This window comes from Lepisosteus platostomus, chromosome 10 (assembly GCF_059453375.1).
Source record: "Lepisosteus platostomus isolate fLepPlt1 chromosome 10, fLepPlt1.hap1, whole genome shotgun sequence".
Lineage (NCBI taxonomy): Eukaryota > Metazoa > Chordata > Actinopteri > Semionotiformes > Lepisosteidae > Lepisosteus > Lepisosteus platostomus.
This window is the reverse complement of record NC_142620.1, coordinates 17705302-17730621: the sequence shown is the minus strand read 5'-3', so window position 1 is coordinate 17730621 and position 25320 is coordinate 17705302. Positions and strand designations below refer to the sequence as shown.

Below are 25320 nucleotides of genomic sequence, written 5' to 3'. Positions count from 1 at the left end.
TTCCACGGTCTCAGACAGTAACAGGTCATTTTGAAATGTCGTTGTATTAGAAGTTGTGCCCAGGAGAGTGTCTATATTTTTTTAAATCAATGATTATTATTTTTAAAAACATTTAAAACTATTTAAAAGGCAACTATATATGTATACAATACTCTAAACATATTTTGTTTAGTTTAATGCACAGTACTGTATGAGGTAAATGATTGTGAAGTTGATCTTCTTCATCAAAGGTAAGTCACAGCAAGTATTTTGTTTCCATAGACTGTGTGAATGTCTGAGTGAATGGCTATGTTGCTTGGGCATAAAATATTTTTAAAATCTTTTTTTTTAAATGAAACTTGTTGTGGGAGAGAAACTTGTTTTGGAGTATTTTGGAAGGATTTGGGTAAACACTATATAGAAATTATTTAGAATCCGCCAGTCTATTTTTAATTAAGATGTGCTTTGAAATCACCTTTGGTACAGCACAAGACAATCATATTTATGGTTTCCATGAAAAAATAGTCAGTCAATATAAAAGTCTATTGTGTTAGCAATTTTCCTTCAGTTTGTTTTTGTTTTGGTGTAATATGAATGTGTTCTAATATTGATAATGCTGTTATTTGTATGAATTAAGATTTAACTGATTCTGTAATTTAACTGAAATTACTTAACTTAATCTGTAATTACCTTATGCATTAAGGACCAAATGCATGTTTCTCTTCCACTCTTTATCATTCATGATTAGAGAATCATAGGCATTAACATTTTTATGTGGCAGCTAACATAGTTACATTTTTAATGCTATGAATAATTAATTTTACCTTTACCATTGCATTAACCCAAACATTGCTAGTAACATTTAAGAGATGCCATGTTTTATAGTTAGGATGTGTAATGGACAGAAACGTCCAATAGATGGCAGAAAATACAGGTTTTAATGTATTTACAGAGTTTTGAATTTTTCATGTGTCTTCCAGGAATCTTTCTTATGTCAATGCATTGCATTGAATAATGTACCTATTATTATAATGATTATTGATGGTAAGTCTTTTTTTTGCCAATAAAATACCATTCATTTTCTAGCTGTTTTATCCATTTTATATACTGTAGGGTTGCCACCCCCTGTTTCAGATCTATTTTTTAAAAATCCCAAACCTTATTTTGTAACCAGTTGTATGCTGAGACTAAACTTCACAGAATTACTGTCTGTGAAATATGTCGGTACAATGCACCCTGTCTGAGCAGATGACAGAGAAAATCACATCTAGATTTTGTCAGATAAAAAGTTTTTTGTTTTAGACTAATATCCAATGGTGATCACAACACAGCGTGTTGTACAATATGTAAGTAGATGATATATGTAAAAAGGGAACCTCTGATGGTGAAGGAGTGAGCTGGTGTGTATGGAAACAGTACACTTTTAGTAGGGGGTGAAAAGTGTGTGGCCTTCTGGTCAAGGTCACTCTGTGGCTCTATCTAGGGATGCTCTAGATTTTCCCTTTATCTCCCTGAATCTCTTAAAGTTCTGAGATTTCCAGTGATATGACTAACATTAAGGGTGAGCTTTACATTTTACCCCATGGCAACCAAAGATATTCTATGCCTTTGCTCAAAGCATGACATAAAACTATGACCTGCAGACTGTAATTCTTTGACCAGAATTCCCTGATATGTGCTTGAAACTTGTGATAGAAAGTTTCATAAGACAAAAAAATAAATAAATTTATAGTTTTCACTTAAATGTACAATCACGTGGAATTGTTTTACAAATTTAAAGGTTTTGCAGAAAACCTTTGAATAATCATATACTCTTATTAATGTAGAAATGTTGTTGCACTGAGTGTGCTTTTCACATTCACCTGACTGTGTTGTATTTCACAGTTTCTTCTTGCACAGTTTTTTTTCTTTGTGCATTGTTTTAATTCCCCACTGTTAATTAGTTTATTGCTATTTGCCCAGTATAAGCACAGGAGATGGTGGGGGATGATAAAGAGACCACATGGTGTTTGCTAAAATGCAGACTTTCGCTATTTTACACACTACGCTCCCCACTGCACAAAGTGGAGTTGGTTATTGGCATAAAATGTGGTAATTCATACACTGAGTATATTGATTAATGTGATGAATATAATAGTACAGTATATATTGATTAATTTATATAATAGTACATTATAATATATAACATGAAACTGGGGGTGATGTTGTGAGGCAATTTTATTTTGGAGTTCAAAATATCTCTTTTCTCTAGGTCTCTAGAGAGGTAAGGATTGAGACTGATCAGAGAATAATTCTGTCACAATCTTATGGAGGCATCTGCAGTACACATCATCGGATAAGGGTAAAATTAACCACTGGAACGGAGTGCAAGTGATGAAAGGTACAGTTCTGTTGTATTATTCTTTCAACCATTTGTTTTATTCAGGTTATTTTAATTCAAAAATAAAAATAATATTGTGTTGGGGGCAGCATGGTAGTGCAGTGGCTAACTTTGGTGCCTTGCAGAACTGGATCCCAGAGTTCGATTCTGCCACTGGGCTGCTGTCTGCATAGAGTTTGTTTGTTCCTCCTGTGTTCACGTGGGCTTCCTCCCACAGTCCAAAAACACATACAGTACTGTTAGGTTAATTGGCTTCTGGGAAACTGGCCCTAGGTGTGAGTGAGTGCATGTCTGCATTTGTGGTTCATCCCTGCAATGGACTAGTGTCCCATCCTTGAGCCCATTACTTGCCTAGATAGATTCCGTTTCCCCCACAACACTGAATTAGGAAAAGCAGTTATAAAATTAATGGATATCGTGCTGGGCTTAAACCGCGTGTCTCCTGTTCCTCTTTCAGCCTGCTAGTGCTCCCTGTCTACAGCCATGTGAATCTATAAAGAGACTGTTATGTAGATTAAAGAAAGATAATTTCATTGAGGTTAAATTAAATAATTGATCTTCCTACATTTTATATATGAATAGTCTATTTTTTTTTTTTGACAGCAGCACGTGACAGTTTTCCTAAGTCCTGCTGACTTAAAGAAAAACAGATTTTCTTAGTTTGGCTTTAGTTACCTTATGCTCCTATTTCAAAAACCCCACCCTAAGAGGAACAGAGAAAAATATGATTCTGTTGCTAAAATATTAATGTTTTGGGATGTTCTTAGATGTAATGTTTTGGATTGATGATTTTAACATTGTAGGCGCTTCACAAGTGGTAGTAGCTCCTTTCTTGCTCATTTAAAGAGGATTCCTATCTGATACAAAGCTTAGGTAAAATTACAGAAAATGTGAGAAAATATAAGCTTACACCTTCACACAACTGGCATGTTGATGAAGATGATTGTCCATATACTGATTATGTTTTGGAAGTTATTCTGGATATTTTTCGAAAGAACTCATATAATTAAGTTTGCAATTCTTTGTGTAATTTACTGTATATGCTTGACTTTCATTTTAGCACAGCTGTATAATCTTTCTATTTTATTTATATATTTATTGGGCTGTAATGTTACTTACAAATTCTGTAAATTCTGGTGTGCTTATTAACCTGAAATTCCTTTGATTCAAAATTTCATTTTACTGTCTGTGTTCTGTTTAAAATACATCTCTACTTAAATAAACTGTGGCTCAGAAAGTTTTACTTTTAACATAGCCAAAGTAATTTGCCTGTTCAGTTTTAAAAGCTTGAGGTTTTATTTGAATCATCTTAACTTCATAACCATCCTAACATATTGCCTTTACTTTTTTCTTTCATAAAAAGATTGTTTTTAAGCTTTTTTTGTAATTATTCCTTTTTCTGTCTTGCATTTCATTACCTGGAGTATTAGCTCATGATTGCAGACTTTACTGTATCTGTGGTCTGTTATTAAAGTTTAATTCTGGTACTCCACTTGCAAATTTAAGTCATCACTGTCTTCACCAGTGTCATCTCTGAAGGAAAGATAACAGATGTGATAAAGATGTGAAACTGCATGCATTTGCTATATATACACAGTATAAATAAATACATATGATGAGGCTAAAGAAATAAATGTTGCACACTGATGATGTTCCAAGTATTAGTACATCTTTTGTCTTATACCTATCCAGTACAACTGCATGTTTGTTGTTGTGCTACTGTATGATGAACATTCTGTCTTTTATGCTATAAAGCAGTGATAAGTTCTAGGATTCAAATGAGGCAATATCTACATCTTCATCAATTCTTTTTCTAACCATGTCATCTAGTTCAGGGTCACTGGGGAACTTATCCCAGCAAGCGACAGGGGCAAGGAAGGGTAAACCATGGATAGGATGCTACTCCATTACAGGGCAGACACACTCACACCACGGTTAGTTCTCCCAGAAGCCACCAGTATGTCTGGTGTCACCCCACATGTTACCTGGAAAATGTTTAATTTGTTAAATTTATATTATTAATATGTATATATTATTAATCCCAATACACTTAATAAAGTATTATTTATTTGTAAGCCAATTGCTTAGTATAATTGTGTATAGTTCTTTAAAGATAGGTTGGACCATATGAACACAAGAAAGGTCCTTGCTGGTTCAAGAACTCACCTACCATGTTTGGTTGCTAGTAGCTAATTGACTAGGGTAGCTTCTTGTCTCTTGAAATAAGTAAAGTTTTCTCTTTCAACAATGAGGCTGGGCATCTTGTTTTATAATCCCAGAGTCTTTTATATAAAAAAGTGCTGCCAGTTTTCAGTTTTATATGGAACATGCCATAGTTTCCACTGGTCTCCTATGTTTTGCATTTCATTGTTGAATTTAGCAGTGAAATGATTAATTTAATCTGCCATTGAGGTGCAAACCCCACTGGGGTGATGATCAAGCAGCTATTGTACTTTGTGCAAATGTGGGGGAAATGAAGAATTACTTGAATAATTTGCAGTTTAGACTGAGAGCTTTATTATATAATTTCAATTGGCAAATTCATTCCTCAGTCACCAAATGTATCTGAAAGAACACAGTATATCTAGAGGATGTTTCACATTTCTTTTTTATTATTTACCTTTTTCTTTTACAAAAGATTTAAAGTTTCTTAGTACAGTATAATTGTTTTAACTTGAACAAATACTCCCCATTGAATATATTGGGTTTGTGTTTGGTTCCTGGTTCCATTGAAGAGGATATGGCAGTCATTGTTTCAGGGCAACTTTGAGTTTTTTTCTTAGTGGCCACCTCGCCCACCCCTACCTCCACCACCACCATGACCATGACCCTGGCCATGACCGTGTCCGTGGCCAGCTCCTTTCTCCGCATGTTCTCCTCCTTTTCCTCCTTTTCCTTGTCCCTTTTTCTTTGCCTGGAAGTGTAATAAAATCATTGTTATTTTACTGTTTGGATATTTAGCCATTATGTTCTATCATTGTTTCCCAGTTGTACTTGTGCAAGTGCCTCCATTGCGTTTTCAGGTTTGCCATTTCATCAGCTGATACATGTGTCAGGGCAATACTCTCTGAGACTGCTGGATACTGACCCTGCGAATGTGACTGAGTGTTTCTCTTTCACTGCTTGAGCAATCATTCAGTTGGGTAAGTAGGTATTGTGTCCAGTCAGCATAAAAGCAGACTGGTTCAAGTTCAAGATTCTAACTCCACAGCCTGCATAATGTCCTTTGCTGTCATTATATTGTTTCGGCTAAACTTGGTTCTTAAAGGGCTAGGATGTACAGTATTTCTTTTGGTTGGAATTTTTAAAAGAACTTTTAAAGTTCACTCCCCACAGCTCTGGAAAAGAAACCCAAATTGCTCCTTTGAAAGGAATTTTAAAAAGCTGCAATGACTGAATAATTTACTGATGGAAACATAGCCATGATGATATCAGTTCAAGTATCTTTTCAATATTAGTTATTCTTTTAGGTTTGTTTTATTATTTTATCTGCTTCACAGCCTAAAAACATTTCAAAATAATGCAACGTGTATGTCCCACATAAAACAGTGGACTAGGCTGGTGAGTACTTTCCTTCATCTTGACATGAAACAATTTCCATGGTAAACTTTCTGAAAGGTTACTATACAAACTGACTATTCTAGAAAAAATGATTTAGGAAAGATATGTCGTATCTTATACTCGGAAGGGAAAGCATCTTAGTATTGTGCTATATATTAACGCCTGTTCAAAAGCTTTGCAGTGGTACTTAAAAAGAACTGGACCACAACTTAACTTTTAGTTGCTACACAGTACAGTTGTGGAAGTTTGAATTCTCATTATCTCATTTGGTTTTGTTAACTGACCTAACTGCTTTATCTAGTTAATCCTACCTCATCAACAGATCCTCCTTCTCCTGCAACTCCTTCCTGAGGAACCTGTTAACACAGCAAAAAGGACAGTTAGGCAATCTTTTATAAGATTGTAAGGATGACTAAAAAGTAATATTGCATGGTCCATTTTTATTAGATTTTTCTAAATTTCTGGCAGTAATACCTTTAGATTTAGAATGAATGTTAGGTTGGAAAAATTGAGAATGTTAATCATGCTCAGGGTACTTAAGAGAGAATTTTTCAGAAAATATCCAATTAGCATCATAGTTGTTAAATATTACGAAATATTATTATAATCTTGAAATTATAGGATATTGGAATTATAGGATGTCTTGGAATTATAGGGTATTAATTTTTGTATGTTAATTTTGTACATTACAACTTGAAATAATTTATCCATTAAATGTTATTGGTGTAATTTCTAATTGATTTATAAATGACAAAACCAAAGACTAGCAGTGCTTCAGTGATTTAAATTTGCATTAGTCAGCATGATCTGCAATACTTAGACTAATTATTCACTGCTTTTCCATTTTTTTCACATTTGTAAACGTTTCTGATCCTCACAGGGGGCTGAGAGGAAAGCTAGATGAAATGTCCAAAATAAAAAGAACACCTTACCTTTGGTACTGCTGAAAAAAACAAACAAACAGTACTTATGAAGTACAATAGATATATAATATTTTCCACTTTTTATTTGTTATCGCTAATTGTATACACAATAAAAAGTTAAAACATTATTTTCTTCACATGTAGACAGACATTCATCTTGTGCCAGTCATAAATTAACACTACCACAAATGCTGTAGTACTAGCAGGGAGCTGGATAACAACTATATCAACTGTTTGATACAACTACTAACTGCAATTACCTTTTTCCTGTTAACGAAGATTGCTAGCATTTATTAATTGGATGTAATCCTATTAATCCTAGGATGAGTATATCATGCTTGAATTAACTGTGATTATGATTACGTGTTCTACTTTCTAAATATGAAAATGAATTCTGAACATTGTCATTATCTCTTCACGATACATAACTTTATAAAACATAAAATGTCTGTTTTATTTTTTAATACAGAACTTCATTGTCTTGTTTTTTTATTGTAGATAGGATTCTTTAAAACCCATATCTTACAGGTAGCAATGCACTGTATTTTGCTTTAGTAAATTGATTTACATATTTAGTACAGACACTGATGTGACTGACTTGTTGTTGCAAATCCAGTTTGTAACATTTTCATATCACATAAATGCTTAATTATATTATGGGTAGAGCAAATATACATTAATTCACTATGTCTTGTGAGGTATTTGTACTATTGTATAGGCATCTGTGATTTTGTCAGTATTAATTGATAGGACTTTTATCATATTGATATAAATCTTCTGTCTTCTCTGAGTGGTAATTAAGATCAAATATAACTGGGAGTACTATTAGTAAGCTTGAATTATTATGTTAAGCTGAAGTAACAAAAATATCCCTCTAAATTAATATTGGTATTGAATTGAGTAAATTAGTTACATGAAGTAATGTTTTAAAAAATACAAGCCATGCAAATATTGTCATTAGTTCCTAAACTGGGATCCTACTTGTTGTGTTGGTGTTACACCCACACATTACATCATCTTTTTGCAGAATATTGTCTGTCTGCTTTTCATTTAAAGAAAACAAAACAGTTCACACACTGACCTGGGTCACTCATGTTGATGTTCCTGATGTAGGATGGAATAGAAAAAATGCACTGGACAACATTGAGGAAAAGAAAGTCAGAAAGTGTCTTAAGGGAATAAATTAAAATGCACATGGCTGTGGGTTTTTTATTACAAGATCAAGTTAGAAACAATTGAGAACCTAGAAAAAGGTAAAAACCTGACGAACTCAAGAAGGATAAAAAAAAATGCAAGAAGGATCTCCCTGTAAGTATGTTGCTCATATACAGTACAGTAGTGGCATGCAGACATATGACTTATTCTTTAATTAAAAAAAAAGATTTCTCAGTTTTCCATCTCTGCAGTCTAGTTTGTCATTATTTAAATGTAACTTAATAAAAATGAATGTACAACAATTATTGATTTAAACATCTGAAGTATAAAGCATAAAGATATTTTTTTTAAACCAAATTATTTGTAATCATTTTTGCTTAGAGTTTATTAGTAGAAAGTGACAGATATATCACCCATTATTAGTTAATGCCTCCTGCTGTCCATCTTAAATCTTTAAAACAATATTTCTGTTTTCATTTTTAACCATCACAATGAAGTGAAATCATAGATTGTAATACTTCAAAGTATTACTGTACATACTGTATGATCTATACCTCCTAGGCATGATATCTGTCATTCACACTTTTATGTTTGTGTTCATTTATGCAGGCTACTACTGACTCAGAGATTCAGAATTACAGATGCTATTTCATTATATGTTTTGCTTAAATGCTTTAATAAAATTTCCATGTTTTTCAATCTTTCTCAATATGTGCAGAATAGGATTAATGGGCACAAAATTATCTTACCTTTTGTTGGAGCTTCACAGGATATTGATGAATTAGGTATTCACCCTCTACTTATAGCCTCTCTGATTCACTGGTTTGGAATTTAGAAAACCTCACCCATTTTAGTCATTGAATAAGGTAGACAAGGAAGGTAGTGCCGAAGAGATAGAAAATGGGTGGGGTTGTTGAAGAAAAGCAGCACAATTTGAAGATTAGTGCACAAGTAAGACAACACATGCTATCAAAGCTGCAACACTGGTTACAATAACAAAATATTATTTTGCATTGATGATGCAGAAGAATACAATGACCATTTGCTTTCATTTCTACATAGTGACAAAGTTGTAATACTTTTATAAAATTCTTCCAGAATATCTTAGAATACAGTATGTCTGTGCATTGCAATTTTCAAATGAAATATCTGAATAGAATACTGCATAAAATGGAATAATAAATTTATTAAGCATTTTATCAGATTATATGGGGAGTTTTACTTTATTTTAAATGAAATCCTGTTTAAATACAGCTACTTTAATGTATACACGCATTTAAGGAGCATCTACAAGTCACTCTTTACAACCTGGTACTGTATGTACATCACTCTCTTCTTCACAATACTCACTCTCATGTTGTCATGCTCAGACCAGTAGCGGCTCTCAGCCCATGATTGACCCAAGAGACCGCAACGTTCCCCTGAATCGCTATTGTACCGACACTCTTGAGTTGCCCGCCCATGCGCAAATCAACCTTGCAATCAGTCACCCAATCTTCCAGTTCATCATCCCAGTTTTCCCCTCTGTGATCCCCAAAATGCCACTGGAATGGAGCTCTGCCATTGAGATATCCAAGATAGTGCTGTGCTCAGCTCTGCTCTGAGCCATGCCTACCCAACCCTGAGAAATCCTGAAACTTGAGAACTGATCCGAAATCTGCCCGCATCTGCTTGAGACCAACCAGTACCTAACCAGTGGCATCTTCCCTGCATCCATCTGCCCGCCACCATTATTTTTCTTACTCTCTTACCATTACACAATGATTCTCCATTCCTCTTTGGAGTGTTTTCCTTCTGGAAAACACTGAGCTGCTCCTACTGGATTCCCAGCCTGTTTGTGGGATGCAGCTTTCAGCTACAGCAAGCCACATCATAAACATACTGTATGTATCCCTTTTCTTCTTGTCATCTTCAAGAACTTACAAAGGCTTTTCTCCTGCAGGAATGCATATTCTTGCATGTAGTAAAACATTTCTTGGAAATTCAGTTGAGTCTCTAGGTATAATGTATTTACCCACAAATGCATCTGACATAAGATGTTTAGGTTATTCCCTAACTCATGTTGTATGAGTTAAAAATGACACAGGTACAACTGTGTTCTTTCTAACTCTGTTACAGTATGTGATCAGGTTTTGATCTTTGCTATTGGAAAAAAAATGATTCTGAAAGAGTGGTCATAAGGGTATGAACTAGGTGACCAATTTCTAATTGTTCCATGTCGTAAGCAATGAATCCTGAATTCAATGTTCTGTCCTGAAAAAAATCCCCATCACAATATGTGAGAGCTTCCCTTATCAAGACTCTTTAAAAAGTATTTTTTTGAAGATTTGTTAACTTTGCAAACTATAAGAAACACAGTGAAGAAGAACTGGTAGCACATGCAGTCAGAAAGGACCTCAATTTGAATTAAACACAGGGATTAAAAAGGCAACACCCAAGTGCTCTAAAGAAAAAATGGATGTAGCGGTGTGGTAAATATTTTTAAAATTATTGATAATTATAGCTTGTGTCAGCCTAGTGTAGCAGAATGCATTTTCAAAATCTTGAAAAGTCAGAACTTGCCCACAGGAATGTTGACATTTGCTCTTCAAAAAGCCAAGAGTGCAACCAAATAATGTCAGCTTCAAAATTATTGTTGTGCACTTCATATATATTGGGAATTAAAATAAGCTTTCATTCTATTTTTGCATGAATGTTTTTAGAAAAGCGAAGTATATATATTTCTGATAATGATTCTTATCATCTGCATGAGCTGATCAAAACATGATTTTGGTGTCATTTTGATTAAGTGATCATGACTGCTGTTACATAAGCACTAAACTACCTCATTAGTGATATAGTTGATTGTGTTAAAGTGATGAAGTGATTTAACTTGTTGAATCTGAAGTCTTGTGAAAGAAAAGAAAAAAGAACCAACATGTTTTTTGCTTATCAAGAAATCAATGTCTTAATACATTTGGTATGTTGGAAACTGGATTAAAGCAGAACACTGTTACTTGTTGTCTGTTTTTTTTACAGGCAGTAGAGCCATAGAGCCTGTGTTGATGAAGAATGTTAAACAGAATAATAGATTTACTTATGTCATGTCTGTTCAGTAAAATGTTAATGCACCTGCTGCAAAAAAAAATCCTCATAATAACTTTGGAAATTTGTTGCAGTTACTGTAAAAGGGACAACTTTCTATTAATGGTCATAATATTGCAAAATGGCAAGACTTTGAGTTTGGTTTCATAACCAGAGTATTTTCAGCCTTTTAAACTTTGAGTTTTTTTTGGTGGGGAGGCTTTACAAACACAAATGCTGCACAGAGTTCTAGGTACAGTACACTGTCTTTCGTGTTGAAAAGGCAATTAAAATGATTACAACATCTCGTTTAACTGGCAAAATTGTGCAACTATAGTGTTCTGTATACTCAAATACAAATTAGTTACTGCAGGACTGAAATGAAAGTTAGGCTCTGGGCTATCAGTAAATGTCACCTGTTTACTGAATTTGAAAGATTTATTAAGCAAAACACCCACCAGCTGAAATTTCAACAGTAAAGAAAACTGCCTTATTTTGTAATAAGCAGATCTTTTTGGGTTTTATCTGGGAATCAGAATAGCCAAAGATAAGTAATGTAACAAATTAAACCTCAAACATAGAGCAATAGTTTTTCATTACATACCACTTGTAATGTTGCAATCAGAAGTGATCATGAAAATGTCTGTCTGGAGTCAAATGAGAATGTGCATTTTTTGGGGTGCAATATCATAACAACAGTACTGACAAAAAAAATACTACTACTGCTAACACATACTCTAGAAAGGGGTTCGCATGATTAACTTGTCTTTCCATTTGAACCTTTCAGTTCAATTAATTTTCAGAATTTCACCTCTGTTGGAAGCCAGGCACTCACATATTAAAACATGTTAATTGCCTTAGGAAATCTAATCGCATTTTAATTTTGGGTATTTTTCAATACATAAATTACACCAATAATAAACCATCTTTTTGACAAATTAAATTAAATCACGTTTCTCCCCATTCTTACTACGTCATTACAGAAAATATGCTTCATTGAGTTACAGGTTACATTAGAGCTATAGTTTTTACATACAGTTGACAGACTAATAGTTGTAAGAAGTACTATTGTAGCTATACTGAACATTTTCATTTGAAAATAATAAATATATTATTAATTAATATTTGCACAAATGCTGATCATGTTTATCTTCAATTGTGGCCACAGCCACAAACATTAAAATAATAATAATTTTAATATTCGCTTGCACTTATCTAGCGCTTTTCTGGACACTCCACTCAAAGCGCTTTACAGGTAATTGGGACTCCCCTCCACCACCACCCATGTGCAACTCCACCTGGGTGATGCGACGGCAGCCATAATGCGCCATAACGCTCACCACACACCAGCTATCAGTAGGTAGGACAGCAGAGTAATGAAGCCAATTCATAGATGGAAATTATTAGGAGGCCATGATTGGTAAGGGCCAATGGGAAATTTGGCCAGGACACCGGGGTTACACCCCTACTCTTTTTGAGAAGCACCCTGAGATTTTAATGACCACAGAGAGTCAGGACCTTGGTTTTACGTCTCATCCGAAGGACGGCACCTGTTTACAGTCCCCGTCACTATACTGGGGCATTAGGACCCACATGGACCGCAGGGTGAGTGTCCCCTGCTGGCCCCACTAACACCTCTTCCAGCAGCAACCTTAGTTTTTCCTGGGAGGTCTACCATCCAGGTACTGACCAGGCTCACACCTGCTTAGCTTCAGTGGGTTGCCATTTGTGAGTTGCAGAGTGATATGGCTGCTGGCCAAGAGTAGGGTAGATACTGCTTTACAGAGATAATCATTTGCTTTAAATAGTTTTCGGCTACCAGAAATTGATTAACAAAACAGAAGACATTAAGAGTAAGAAGACGTCCCCAGCATTTAGTTCCATCATTTCCAAGCTGATGAGGGCTTGTCACTCCTTAGTGAAGGAAAAAGCAACTTATGTCTAACATCACCACACATTTAATTCCATCAACATTAAACCTAACTATTCAATTGTAGAAAACAAAATTGTTTACTGGATTTCGATTTGGAATGTCTACGCTAGTTAATATTGTGCGAGTACTGTTGAATGCTATTGATAGTACTTCACATTTATTCTGGACTTCTTAAAAACTAAATGCAGAGTAATTATTTTCATTGCACTTAAGATGGTGCCATACTGAATTTAGTGACCGGAAGTTCACCAGCTTTAGACCTGATCACTGAATACATTTGACGGACAGTGATGTATAAACGACAATGTCTACAAACTGAACTGTATCTATACTGTATGAATTGAAACAAGCTGAAACAGCAGTTATGTCTTGTAAACAACACGTTTTAATAATACTTTTTTGGTGTTAATTTTGTGATACTATTGGTGTTGTAATGTAAAGAATAAATTTGAAAAAAAAATATATTGAGAAAACTATTTAGGGGTAAAATGTTTTCACCTGTTTTGGACCATTTTGTATTTAAATGATTATACACTACCACTAAAAATGATTTAAAACCATAGTTCTAAAAGCACTAAACAAAATCTACTTTTTTTTCTGTTGCCTAGTTAGAATATCATTACCCTTTTATTTACAGTACACGTCTGGCAAATTTACCTTTTTACAGATAATTTGTTCATTTCTGACAACAGTGATGATGATGTTTAATTTATTACATTAACAGCAGATAACTGATACCGGTATTTTCTTTTGACAGAGTGTTCCCTTCCACAAAACCCTTCTGAAAGGTGAGTGGAATGATATCTGCTAAAAGTGAACACACGCAAGGCGGTTGTATTCACAGACATTTTCAACATGTCTCTGGTCCAAGCCGTAGTCCCCACCTGCTTCAAGACAACCACCATCATCCCAATACCAAAGAAAACCACAGTGACATGTCTTAGTGACTACCGACCGGTGGCACTAACACCTGTCATCATGAAGTGCTTCGAGAGGCTGGTCATGAAGCACATTAAGGACACCATTCAAAACACACTGGACCCGTACCAGTTTGCCTACCAGCCCAACAGATCCACAGATGACGCAATCTCCATTGCCATACACACTGCCCTATCCCATCTGGACAAAAAGAACACATACGCAAGACTACTATTTATCGACTTCAGCTCAGCTTTTAACACTATCATCCCAGAGAAACTAGTCAAGAAACTCAGTGCACTGGGTCTCAACACCACCCTCTGCAACTGGATTCGGGACTTTCTGACAGGCAGACCTCAGGCTGTCAGGCATGGAAACCACACCTCTGGCACACTAACTCTGAACACTGGGGTCCCCCAGGGGTGTGTGCTTAGTCCATTGCCCTACTCCCTCTATACCCACGACTGTAAGGCCAAACACACCACCAACTCCATCATCAAGTTTGCCGATGACACCACAGTTGTAGGTCTGATCACAGACAATGATGAGAGGGCCTACAGGGAGGAGGTCAATCTCCTTACAACATGGTGTGATGACAACAACCTCACCTTCAACATCAGCAAAACCAAGGAGCTGATCGTTGATTTTAGGAAACTGCAAACCGGACATGCCCCTATCCACATCAACGGGACTGAAGTGGAAAGGGTCAGTAACTTTAAATTCCTTGGCGTCCATATCACCGAGGACCTCACATGGTCTCTCAACGCCACCTGTCTGATCAAGAAAGCGCAACAGCGCCTGTACTTCCTAAGACGGTTGAAGAAGGCTAAGATATGTCCCCAGATCCTCACTAACTTTTACAGATGCACTACAGAAAGCACACTGACAGGCTGCATCACAGTGTGGTATGGCAACTGCAGTACTGCTGACCGCAAAGACCTACAGCGGGTGGTGAAAACTGCCCAGTCCATCACTGGGGTTGCCCTCCCATCTATACAGGACATTTATGATAGACGGTGCTTGAGGAAAGCTCTAAGTATCATCAAAGACCCCACACACCCCAGCTACAGACTGTATGATCCGCTACCATCTGGAAAACGGTACCGGAGCATTCGGGTCCGGACTACCAGACTCAGAAACAGTTTTTACCCCCGCACTATCAAACTGTTAAACTCCCAGCCTCTCTTACTCTCACCTCACCCCTCACCTATGATCTGAACCTCACAGTGCTTTCTTTCTTACCAAAAACCCAAACACACATTGAAAATCTACCTCTACCATACAGTACATGTCAAAAGCTCACTCCCCATCATTTCTATCCCTTTATTTCATTCTGTTGATGCATGTTTTTGCAAATAACCTGTTACCTTTTTGTTGTTTTGCACATTGCCTGTTGTTTTTTTTTTGCACATTGCCTGTTGTTTTTTTTGCACATCGCCTGTTGTCTCTGTCTTTCTTTTGTTATACAATTGTATTGTTGTTGTTTTTTTTTCTTTGTACTATGTATGTCTGAGAGCTACAGTAGCTAAATAGCTTTTCATTATACCATATACCTGTATATGAGTATAATGACAATAAACTTGAACTTGAACTTGAACTTGAACTAAAGGATAGATGAGGGTCCAAACAAAATTTAGTTTTTTAGGAATTGACATCTCTTGCTGTTACTCAGAGTTTAAAATCTAAAAGGTTACTGGCAGTTTGGTGTGCAGAACCCTCTCAGTGAAGAAACCAGTTGAAAACTGATATCCAGACAGGTTAAAAAACTGGTTTCTCAAGCCTTTATTAGCATAGTGGAGATCAGAATCTTAAAATCCCCTATAATGCAGTGCTTTCTCATCTAAGCAATATATATGTGTAAAGGCACTGAGAGAGTCTTCACATGCAGACATACTGGATTCCATAGTTGTGGACAACAATCATTGTTTATACATGGCATTTGAAATTCTTAGGTGACTTAAGGTAGAGCAAGTTATTGCGGAAAACAATGACTGTAATTATGCTGTCTGTCAGGGATGGTACTCCTCTGCACATTTTTATAGTTGTGTGCTGTCAGGGCAAGGTGACTGTGGTTAGTTCTTGTCTGGTATTCATTTTCGTTGCAAAATAAGGCAGACAAATGAGACACTTAGACTTATTCATTCTGGGTGGACCTTCTTCATATACAGTAATTTTTTATCGTTTCCTTTTATTTTAAGGAGAGTTTTACAGAAAAAAAAATCCAATCTGTCCATTTTGTGATCTGTAGGAAAACCTGCAGTGAGGTGTTTAGATTTCCTGCAGTGGAAAAAAAAAACATTGTGCTGTTGTATTTGCCTTAAATACTGTTTTCCTGCACTTTGTCTTTCTGCTGAAGCTGAGAACAAATTTAGAGAGAAAAAATAATGCTAGGGTACTTTGAAAAGAACTGCGAGGAAATATAACTTTCCTATTTAATTAATTCACTCTTGGACTCTTTTGTTTTCTGTTTTCACAAGTATTGTTATTTTTATTAAATCTTGGATTATGTGCTCTTTTAGTTTGCTGAAAACAACATTTGTTTATTCTGTATTATTTTCCTTAACCCACTTAGTTGTGCTCACACTATAACAATACACAGTTGCATGTCATTTATTGGTATTTGAAGAAATGAGATGCCTGCAGCCGCCTGATCCAGACCTTCAATATCTTTCACAAAAGGTGCTACTTCAGTAAGATAAGAACAGGGCTAAACAAGCAGAATTACTTTTAAAGCAAATACAGAGGTGGGGGCACAGTGAAATGGTGGTTTTAGCTCTTTTCTAAATAGGGAGAACATGAACTAATTCAATCAGCTCTCAATGTAATAGCATAAATGGATTAGGTGGTATTATTTTATTTTTTTCCCACTTAAAATGTGATTTTGTATGATGTGGTAATGTCAGATGCAAGAATCTTTAGGTTAACAAAATACTGTACTTTTTATATTTGTTACTGTTACTTTTGGTTTTTTTTTTTCACCTGACACTTATTGCTTTACACTGCAAGAATGTAGAGGAACATGAGAAGGCTCATTATGTATGTAAGAATAAAGTATATATTAATTTGACACATTTTTAGTTCTTAACATGGGTGACCTTTCTAGGAAAAAAATGCTTTCTTGCACACATGATGTACTTTGTGGTTTGATGGTCAGTATAAGTATCAGTGTATATTCTGTTACGCGTAGTGGAATAGGCTTTCAGTGCTAAATGTTTTTCCTCATGTTGACATGAATATTTTCAGTCAAATATCTGGTTATGGAAAACAAGTTTTGGCTGAACCAGACAAACATGATTTTATGAATACTTGGCATGCTTGACACTACTTCAAGCAGCAATGAATTATTTATGTGACCTGACTTATGAAAAATATCAATGCAGTATTTAAAAGCTACAAACAGTTTGACCACCATGGTGGAATGATGTACAGTGCATGCTAGGTTCAGCTGTCTCAATTCCAGAGTATACATTATGTGTGATATACTGCTGGAATATTATGTTAACTATTCACAATACATTTTAAGGTGACAGACGCCATATTCACTCAGAGACACTGAAGACCATGAGGACATGTCACAGGAATGCTATCCATAGCTCTCCAAAGCTAAATTAAGGTGGTGATTAGCAACAGTTGTTTCAGTGACTGTCACCATGCTTGATGTAAATGTATTATGATCAGAAAGCCCTAGCAAAAAAGGGCTTGAAAATAACCACAAATAGTCAGTGCCAGTATTTAAAGAGACTTGCCGTTTTACCACAAAGCTTTTCATGGTGGGATTTGTGTTAGGAAATTGAGGTGTGATTAAATTACAGTTTTTCTAATTGCATTTAACAGATACTGTAGGTTTGGCTGGCCTGAAAATGAAGAAGATGGATACGATCATTCTGTCTGCTTCTCTCCAGCCATTCCAGGCGTCAACCTGATGCTGGAGTGCTTGCCCATAGCTTGTGTTTTGACCTGATATGAAAGTAGCAATTACTTATTAAAGAGATTTTGGACACCACTGTGAATATAGAGAAAGGGACAGTACTACAGTGTTCACAGCTGCTACAACACCATCCTGCTCCGATCTAAATAGAATGCTCCATTTGATATGGTACTGTAGCTTGTTTTGCAACACGTAGTATTGTAGTATTCAGGAAATCTCCTCATTTAAAATTGTTGTCCATACAGTATATATTGAGGCACACTGGTTTGTTTCTTTGGTTTCTTAACAAAAGTGCAAAACTACCATTTTGCAAAGGGAATCCATAGGGAGAAACAGGGGTAGAACCCAAGAGGTCCTTATGGGTTGGCTGTCTCAGCAGCCTTTGACGTCTGAATTCATAAACCCACCTGACTCACTAAATGTCGCTTGAGAGGTGCAGCCATGCGACTGGGAGCCGGGCCCTTAAGGGATGGAAAAGGAGAGGAAGACTCCCCTGACTCGCTGAGATTCACTTTGAGAAGTGCTGCCTCACGACTGGGAGCGGGGATAGAAATGAAGAGAGATGGATCCCCCAGCTCAAAACTTTAGATGGGACATGCACTAACTGTGTCAAAGGTTTAAATAGGTGGAGAGATAATTGAATAACAGAGGAAGAGAAGAAGCGTCCCCATTTTCTTCCCCAAACCTTCACTTCATGGTTATCATTTAAAATGGAAAGAAGATCTTCTCCCTTTGGTGAAGTCATCCATGGAAAAAGAGGCAAGTGAGGGGAAGTTCACCTGAGAAGCTTAATAAAACTGAATAGAAATTTGTACAGATTTTTTTATGATAATGCTCACACACAGAATAATGAAGGGAGGTTTTCTGAACTATTTTATTTTTTCTAATTGTCACAACAGTAATTATAGTGTTTCTGCTTTTTTCCTTATTGTGCTAATGGCGTAAGCACTAGTTCTTTTGTCTGACTTCCCAGCCTGTTTGTTTTTTTTGCTAGTTTTAAGCTTAAAAATGAAGAAGCCCCAGGAAAGGGAGTCTCCTGCTTAAGCCTGCTAACCCTCATTATGTGAGTTTGAAAGAGAAAAGATGTCTTGCCAAGATCACAACAGTCTCTCTTTGACATTGCGCAGTTTTAATTTATGTGTTTACGGTGATGACTTGAAGACCGGGTCAGACCCACCCATATCCTGAGGCGTGCAAAAAAAAAAAAGAGAACAGGTTCTCACAAACTCAATTAATCTTGTTCCACTGGAACTGGAACAAGCTGGAGGGCTTTTCCAGTTTGCTATGTGTTTTATAGAGTACTACGTGTTTTCTTTTTCAGTAAGATTTTTATTTTTGTCATAGATTAGCAGCACTGTGTGCAGAACAATGGTTTGCACAAGCCTTTGGACTCATGATTGTCAGGTTGTGGGTTTATGTCTCTGATGTAGATGCTGTTGTGCCTTTGACTGAGGTAATTTATCCCATGTGCTCTAGTCTGCCCAGCTGTATAAATGGGGACCAGTATTTATACAGTGAGGGTTAATCCCTGTGACAGACCAGTGTCCCATTCAGGAGAGGAGGTACAGTACTCTCTGAGTGCTCTCTCATTCACTTAATGCTACAGAAACCAAGATAAGCATTGGCCTGTTGAGCAGACGTGGCTCTGATATGGAATTCATCTTTATTTCCATTGGGTACTTTTCAACTTTTACAGTCAAAATTTACAACTTACAACTTTTTACAGTCAGATTGGTTCAGGGGTTATTGGTGAACTGCTAAGAAGATGTCCACAATTCTAGCCTTAAGTTGACCTCATGTATGGGCCCCTGACATACAGTACATTTGCCATACTGATTCAAAGACCATATAATACTCAAAAAGAATGTCCAAAGAGCCCCGCATATCTTTGATAATTGTACTGAACATGTTAAAGTGACTATAACATTCAGGTAAGCCTTAATCTGTTTTTGCAGCACAAACTGAGCATGCCAATGAAAACACACAATGCAAATGCTGTTTGGTTGATTTTATCTTTCGATCCTCTGAACCAGTTAGCTTTGTTTTTTAACCATTTCTCCACCCACTGTTTTCCCACCCTCGAATCATAAACAGGTCTGTGCATTCATCTAGGAATACTGTACATGACACTGTGTATTGTGTAAGAGATGAGGCACCTTAATTTTGCTGTAAAGTCAGCAGGAAACTGCATGACACTACAGAGATATTGATTATTTACACGCAGAAAATAGCCTTCTGTGGTGTGCTACTTTTATCTTAAAATGCCATAAAAATGAGGGTTGTTATTATAATTAGTATGCACTTGAAAGTTTAATGAAAGCAAGTGCTTTATTTTTGCAGAATTCCCACGGTTTAATGGTGACCATGCCATGTGCAGTATGTACAGTGCTTTGCTGTTCCACAATTTCCTCTAGGTTTGTGCAGTATCATGTTTCAACATAGCCAGTTACAGTTTACCAGTCTTTAATCATGTTTTCACTATACTTCACAAAACGTTGTTACCCTTTACTCTTTTCCCAGGACAAGATATTCTAATACTATAGAGCAGTCAGAAAGTGGTAAGTGTTAATTTTTTATATATTTTGTGAAATGGAAAAAACAAAATACTTCATTCATTTGATTTCAATCCATGTGATTGACTTGTTTCAATTCAATTTTAAGTACATTTGATCTATTTTTAGTGTCTTCATCAATATTAGTCATATTTAAAAGTTTACACAATTATACACAGAGTAAGAAAACAACAGACAACTCTCCAGAAACAGAACACCTGCACGTCAGGAACTGACAAAAAAGAAAAAAATAACAAAATATAACTAAATCAGACTTAAAATATTTCTTATTCTTCTTCAGTTTCTCTTAAAATTTGTCTTTGGTCCTTTTGCTAAATTTCATAATATTTTGTGATGAGCTCTCAAAAGCTAATTTGAATTAGTGTCTCAACCAGCGGAAAAGTCATGCTCTCAGCTAAATGCTACAGAAAGTGGGATAAGCTATGATATGATGAGCTTCTGTTTTCTAGGGTAAGGTTCCACTGAATTCAGCAAACCGTGGTGAGATTGGAAGAGGGAATTCTACTTTTGACACATACAGCTTTTATTTAATGTTTTAAAGACGAATATGTACTCAATTTGATGTGAAACTTTAGTTTGTTAATATTTGTTATTTTATTTTCATTTATTCAAAACTACATGCCTGCTTTTCCATGGCTGTTTTTAACTTCACAGCAAAAGAGGGCAGAGGGTGTGAATTCTGCAGTCATCAGTTTTGAAGAGTCAGATACAGTAAATGGTATAATAACACTTTTGATCAAATTGAAAATAAAAGAATGGTAGTAATTACTACATGTACAGTACATGATAACATTGTCATATTAAAGTAGAGCTTTCTTTTTAATCCAACAGTGTTGGAACTTATTGTTGGTGGGGTTTTCCCTGAAATCTGCAAATGTTTCTCATAAAGAAATGTCAGTGTCACAGAAAGAAACCAGATATCTTTAGTCATGAACCTCTTTAGAATTAAAGAGGTTATGATCCAAGTGATAAAACCCCTGAAAGTTATTAACAAAATCAATCCAGAGGGCTACTTCAGGCCAATAGTGAAACAAGAACCTTAGCACAAGAGTTGAGTTAGAGATTGTGTGTCCAGAACTGACAACAGAGCCAATTTCCTGAGGGCTGTATCTGGAACAAAGTACGGTATACAGCTAATATTCTGAAGAAGATTCCTTTAAATCCTACGGTATTAATACTGTCTGCATGACATCATCAAATCAATAAATTACTAGCAACCACATTGCTAAGATGGCTTCTTTATTATGTTTCTTTTGTTCTAATGCTCCATAAATGGCTTTTGTTTCTATTCATACACATTGTACAGCGTGAATAGGTTATCAGATTGAAAGCTGATTGAGCCTTTTTAGAGTTATAAATACTATGCTCTTGACAGGATTTTATATTCAAAACAGCAGAAAACTAGAATTAGGGATTTGGAATGATCCCTAAACAAGGGGATTCTACAGTAGGTCAGGTGTCATGAAAACAGTCACTAAAGAAAGTCTACACCCCCTTGCAAAATTTTTGGCTTTTGTTGACTTACAGCTAGTAATTAAAATGCATTAAATATTTTTTTTATCTGCACAACCTACCCCACATCATACAAGTAAAAAAAAAATCTAGATTATTAAAAAAATTAATTAAAAGTAAAAATGGAAATTAATTAGTTGGATAAGTATCCACCCTCTTGTAATAGCAATCCCAGATTAACTCTGGTGCAACCAATTGCCTTTAAAATCACACACCATGTTAATAGGGCTTCACCCGTGTTAAATTATAGTGATTCACATGCATACAAAGCAAATTCAGGAGATTCTGTAGGTTCCCTCTACTAGGTAGTGCATTTCAAAACAAAGACTCAACCATGAGCATCAAGGAGCTTTCAAAATAACTCCAGGACAAAGCTGTCACGGGTCAGGGTATGGGTATGGGACTATTATTAAGAAGTGGAAGTGGAATGACACTTACTTAGATCAGGCTGTCTCTTCAAACTAAGTGACCAAGCAAGAAAGAGACTGATCAGAGAGGCTGGGAGGAAGCCAATGGCTACTTTGAAAGAGCTGCAGGCTATGATGACTAATCCTGGTCAAAGTGTGCATGTGACAATCGGCAATCGACAATTGACAATTGACAGTCGATAATCAACACTGCACTGTGCTGAAACATCAAAATGTAAAAAAAGCTGAAGCTCATTTTGGAATGTGATACAATTTTGCATCTATTGTTTTCCTGTGGATGTAGGAATTGATGTTAGTTAAAAATTATCCAAAAAATAAAACAAAAGAAGGCAAATATTTACAGTGGAACAAGTAATAGGTTTATTCCTACTGAAAAATAGAAGAAAGAGAACACAACTTTTCGGCCGTGGAGCCTTAAGAAACGTTGTGTTCTTTTTGTTCTTTTTTTCAGCATGGAATAAACCTATTACTTGTTCCTTTGCAGCCTACGCATGCTGATGCAGCAACCCACCTGAAATATTTACAGTGTAGCTTAAACTTGTACACGACTGAATCTAAATTTGGTCCAAAGAAAAGTTTATATTCCACATTTAATGGCTTTAATGGAAAGAATGCAAACACGTATGGATTTAAAGTGACTTAGCATTAACCCTTTTCCTTTTAGAGGTGTTTTAAACACTGAAGAGAAACAGGGAAACACCCCCTCTAGTGTTTATAAGCAGACATACAACTGGTTATGATACAGTATACAGTATGTTACAATGTTGACTACTATTCATACTGTACATATTCATTTGGGTGAGAAAGGGGCAAGTTTCATTGATCAAAATTTTAATTCAAATTGAATTAGAATCTTCAAAAATGTGATTCCAACAGATAAAGTAAACTGTGTTTGCTAAGTAAACACAAATGAAATCTAAACGACTCACTGTCTGGTGATTCAATTTATTAACATCATTTGTTCCTCCCTACACATCCATAAAAACAATAATCTACCTTTGTACTACAAAATACACCTCACAGGATTAATTGATAAAGCAGCCACATTTGCAGTAGCTCAATATGGAATTGTCTTTCTGCTTAAAACAGGAAAACAATAACATTGAATAAAAAGAGAGCAACAATTTAAACAAAGATGTATGCATAGCGGTGTGTATGAACGTACCAAACACTCTAACCATTTTTATTTCAAAATCTGCTGAGACATGGAGAAACGTTATTGTACAGTAATGTACAGTATGTACAAATAACAAGCCTTGTCCAGAATATAGGCTTGTCATCTACGACATGTTTTGTCTGCAGTACTAGAGTAACTACTTAATAACAACTTTATTAGATTAAAATGTATTTCTTATTTATTTATTAAAATAATAATACATTAGCAATTAGAATGCAGTTTTATACTATAGAGATTTCTGGATGTGAATCACGGAAGAAGTGAAAGTGATTGTGAACGGTTTAATTTTCCTTGCATGGACTGGGAAATAAACAGTTGAAATTGAAGACACGTCTAATGACTGCTGTAAAAGGATTAAATGATTAAAAAAAACATTAATCTCATCCTTTGTGTTCTCTTTGGGCTCTGGATGTCTGTTTGAGACAGACTGTGTCCATCCAGTCATCTGAGGGACAGATATGGGCACCAGTGTTCTCTTATCATTGGGGAGGCCACACACATGGAGATTGGCGACTGGTGGGTGTGCTATATTTGAAATGCGTGTAGATTTAAACTTCATATTGTTGTCTGCAAAAAACATCGACTGCCATACTATTTCCCCACTGGGTATCTGAAAGCTGATGACTAACTGATATGCAAGGAATTTATCAATTTGAATGTGATTGGGTTTTAATAGTTGTTTTCAAACATACAGGAAATTAAGTGAAATATGGTGCACGGACAATACGGACAATGTTTTCTTTTAGAAATATTTTTCTTACTCCAGACACATTTTTGTTTTTAGATTTCAGTTACCATCCCTGGATTTACTGTGGCTTAGACACGCCAAGTGTACAGTACTTAGTACTACTAACTTAAATGTTAAACCAATGTCTTGACTATTGATTATTAAAAATCTAATTGTAGTTAAGGTGAAGCAGTTTCTGACTTCTCTACTTGATCTGCTTCGTAGGGGGTGAACTGGTGTACATTATTATTTTTATTGTTATTGTTATTATCGCTATTATTGTTATTGTTATCATCATTATTGTTGTTCTTCTTAAGAATGATGTGTGGTAGGAATCAGGAAGGAAGGAACATTACCTTTTAAAAGTTAAAAGTTTTCACAGTTTAAGAAATTTAGCTGATTTTGCTCTGGACTTTGTACAATGATATAATAAATTTAGGTTAAAAAGATTATGTTTATGTCAGATTATGTTTTTTTTTTATGTGAGTCAGTAAATAACTTTATATGATTTGTCAAATTGTATAGTCTACTATGGGTTTACATTTAAAAAGCATAAAGTTTGAACTGACTATAAAGGAAACAATACTGTAGCTTTTTATCGTTTACTGGAATGATTTTGTTGTCTTTGACATGTTTGGAAAGACGTTTCACTGGTCTTCAGTGTAATCTGCAGTTAATTTGAATATTGAATGATAGTTAAATGTTTACAGTGGTTGCACTTGGCTGTTTTTGCATAGAGCCACCACATAATTAGGGTGTTATGAGACATATTGTGCTGTACTGTAGTTATTCCAGGTTCCAAAATACAACAGAGCATGCTTGAATTATTTTGAGTTTTATAATCTCTCCTAAAGGGTTTATGCATTATGCAGGATGATGAAAACATTTGAATTTAAACTGAAAAACATGCAACTGTATCCCAAGCACAGACAACAGAATAGAGTCTGAGCAGTACCAAAGGCATGCCTATTTACCCCCGAAGTACTCTGGGACATTTCCCAAGTATGCAAGTCACAAGCTTTTAAGTTTGCTTCATTCCTTTCAGAACAGCCTGTGCTGTTTG

At 35.6% G+C, this 25320-nt stretch overlaps 2 long non-coding RNA genes across 2 annotated transcripts; one reads left to right on the top strand and one right to left on the bottom strand.

Annotated features, from left to right (window-relative positions):
- Nucleotides 1–4949: 4949 nt before the first annotated feature.
- LOC148653479 (uncharacterized) lies at nt 4950–8899 on the bottom strand. The gene is made up of 5 exons (XR_015941680.1): nt 8748–8899; nt 7925–7976; nt 6853–6863; nt 6232–6276; nt 4950–5273 (listed from the first exon to the last, which is right to left on the bottom strand). It is a non-coding gene; the product is annotated as an uncharacterized LOC148653479 (long non-coding RNA).
- On the top strand, nt 5466–13824 carry LOC148653478 (uncharacterized). Its single transcript, XR_015941681.1, has 3 exons — nt 5466–5920; nt 12307–12421; nt 13752–13824. It is a non-coding gene; the product is annotated as an uncharacterized LOC148653478 (long non-coding RNA).
- Nucleotides 13825–25320: the final 11496 nt, after the last annotated feature.